A 3,209-nucleotide genomic window follows, 5' to 3' on the forward strand; every position below is an offset into this window, starting at 1 on the left:
TTTTCAGATGTAGAGATTTAGAATTTGGGACAGAGTGAGTAACTAAAATCTATGCGATCCAAATGGCTAAAATAATCTAGGAAACGAATCACTACATGGTACATCCGTGGACCTTATAAAACTGGGCGACCTACAAAGTCAAGTCTCCTAAGTAGACAATACAAGAAGTAATCAAGACCTAAACTTATTAGCCATACTAACTGCATTGGAATTAACAATTGTTTGATATTCCGGATCTGAAATTCTGAACTGCAGAGTGGCCCTCAAGCTGCTCTCTGACGGGGTGTGGTATCGTTGTAGACGATGCCCTTCCTCTTCGTTGGGAAGATTAAGAACACAAAACTGGACAGGAACGCCATCCCCAGCGGCAGGTTGGTGAGGAGCTCATTGGTGTTGTCACTAGCTTTGGAGAAGAAGCACCTCTGGAGCCCAACGTCGCTGAACGCCACGGTTAGGAACACCACGGCGGTGAAGAAGGCATGCACGTAGTCCAGCGGGCGGAGCCGCAGCCGCTGCAGCTGCAGCTCGCCGAGCGCCCACCCCCGCTCCTCTCCTCCCCGGAGAAGTTGAACACATTGAAGCCGCCGGGCGTGGCCACGCCATAGTAGAGCTTGCGGTCACGGCCGATGATGCTGTCGGTGAACGAGAAGAAGAGGGAGAGAACAGCCAGGACGCCAACGAGTACTGCGGTGAGCCACCTGTTCACCGGGTAGCAACTCCCATGGTTTGTGAACGTTGGAGGCAGCGCCTGGTACGCCAGCACAGTGCCAGTCGGCAAGAGCTACGCCAGGTTCGCCGTACGTGCTTGCCATCACCTTGTCGGTCGCAGTCCCGGGATTGGGTGCTGACGGCATAGCCGTGGATTCATCATCGGCGACCTTATTAGGCATGTGCGGGGCGGTAATGATCGTCGGTGATCTCACTGGCACGCCGTTGGTCTGCGAATTAGGAATCTGGATCACGGTGGCCGGCGGTGGAGATGCCATTGTGGACTTGTTGTATGCTTTGTGTTTGTCAGTGTGGCATTGTCCATTTACATGCGTGAGGTAGTAGCTTTTATATAGGCAAAAATCGTTGGAGAATGATTCCCTGGTTGGTGCGTTGATTTGTCAAGGCTTGTTAGATGCATGGACTTCAACTTTTCAAGCATGCGCCTTGGTCAGTCAACCCTACCTTGAAATCCTGAATACGGTATTTTCTAGCAAGGCTACTTGAAAATTTTTAACGTGCTTTGTGCAAGTTGTGTCTCGGTGATTTGCGAGAATCTACCTTTGTTCTTGCTGCTAGGAATTAGAAATAAACCTGACGTTTTTATCGTGCCAAGACCTAGAGTGCCTCCTGCCTGGAAAGTGAGTAAAGCGTAGTTTGTTCACTCAACTTGTGTGTATTTTTGTTTGGTTGAAAAAGTTTGAATTTTTTCTGCTGTTAGAACTATTTTGCAATATCGTTTCAGCTTTTATTTGATATCCTTAGGAATTTTTATCAGTAGCAATTGTTTTACATAAATTCTATCTAGGTGGCATTATTAGTTCGTCTCCGAAGATCTGTTATTCTTTGTTGATGCTGTATTTATCAGACCAAAGGCAAAAGCACCAAAACCTGATACAAGTTCAAACTCTATTGGAAAAGGAATCTCGTCCTTGACTCCTTGAGATTCGAAGGATCTTCCAAAGAGCAGCAGCTACTCCTTTACCACTTTGAACTGATCTCTAGAATTAACTTCTAGTTAATTGACTGCACCTCACTCTTTAGCTTGCATATCAACTTCAACTTCAATCCTCAACACTGAATTATAGCTTCTCTCTCCAGTCTCCATTAAGCAATCCATTCCAAGAATCATATCAGTACCGGCGGTCTTTAAAACAATCGGACTTGCTAAGAAATCTCTACCCTATTATAAAGAGATCAACTGTGTGGGTCACTTAAAATTAGCTTGCATCTCTCCTCCGAGTGAGTTAACTAGTATGGTATTCTTCAGTGCACACTGAAACAACTCCGATTTCCGCGAAGGGAAATCCACAGCGTCGAAGTGTAACAAGATCGTTGTAGATCATATTACCCAAAGTCCAGTCGAATATCACATTCATACAACGATAATATCAGAGTACAAATAGTGCGGAATTACATAATTTATTACATCGCCGCATTGGCGGAATCAAAAGTAGCATTCATTCAGAACAGCTTGAAGATAAGATCGCCAAACTCGAGCGTAGGCACGAACCCCTCATCCGTCAAACTTCTCGGAACTATACTCCTCAGCAGAACCTGTGTGCCCAAAATTTATCAGTACGATTTGTACCGGCCACTCCCATCCCTATGAGCATTGCTTTGTGGAAATTGGATGCAAGTTGGATATAAGCAAAATGAACCTATAAGGCTGGGGTTTCCTATGCAATAGCATATCAAGTAAATAGTAATAGTTCGTCAAGTTTTAACACCATTCCCACACACATTTCACTCCATTCCGTTTTCCGAGCCAGGTTTTGATCCTGGGATCAATATACCACCATCTCCTCACCATCACCATACCATAACTATACCATCGCTCAGTCGACAGGCCAACTCCCTCTCGGCACTGTCTCAAGGCCCGTAGCCCCTGGCTACGACCGACACTCTCTCACGGGGAAGAAGAGAAGGACTCATCTCACTATCTAGTTTAAGCGAAACCCAGGAAAGGTCCATAGCCGACGAGTCGGCACATGTATCGATCGATCAATCATACACTCTGCAGAGGTTTTATATAACCACAAGATCCGCCTTCCTCGCTGACCGTCGTCAACTAGGCTGATTCCGGTTGCTTGCTAGCCTAGGATAATGCCACTCTACCATTTAGCCCTGGTTCACCCCAAGTCAAGTCTGGGGTGGCTGAAACTGTGAGTCATGAGCCGGGTCCACAAGGTCTCCATGAAGTCTCGGAAGGGTGTGGGGGGAATCCTCCGCGCCCCATACCTCCTTACACTGTTCACTATCAACTTAGCAGTAGTGGCAATATCCTACCAAGTAGTCCAGCCGTCTCGCACCATATAGGGCGAGTGGTACGTAAGGCTTCCCGGTGAATCTGAGTACTAGTAAGTCCTTAGGGATGACCAAGCCAGAATGTCTTCATTGGGGTTTCCATTCATCGTGCCACCACAGCACCTCCATCCTGGGCTCCACCCGTCACAGGTTCACACCTAGGTCCACCTCATATACCATTTTACCCACCACAG

At 46.9% G+C, this 3,209-nt stretch overlaps 1 pseudogene; it reads right to left on the reverse strand.

Moving 5' to 3' along the window:
• Window positions 1-263: 263 nt before the first annotated feature.
• LOC136523722 (protein DMP7-like) lies at window positions 264-1,816 on the reverse strand (annotated as a pseudogene).
• Window positions 1,817-3,209: the final 1,393 nt, after the last annotated feature.

The sequence above is a fragment of the Miscanthus floridulus genome, chromosome 18, assembly GCF_019320115.1.
Source record: "Miscanthus floridulus cultivar M001 chromosome 18, ASM1932011v1, whole genome shotgun sequence".
NCBI classification, from domain to species: Eukaryota; Viridiplantae; Streptophyta; class Magnoliopsida; order Poales; family Poaceae; genus Miscanthus; species Miscanthus floridulus.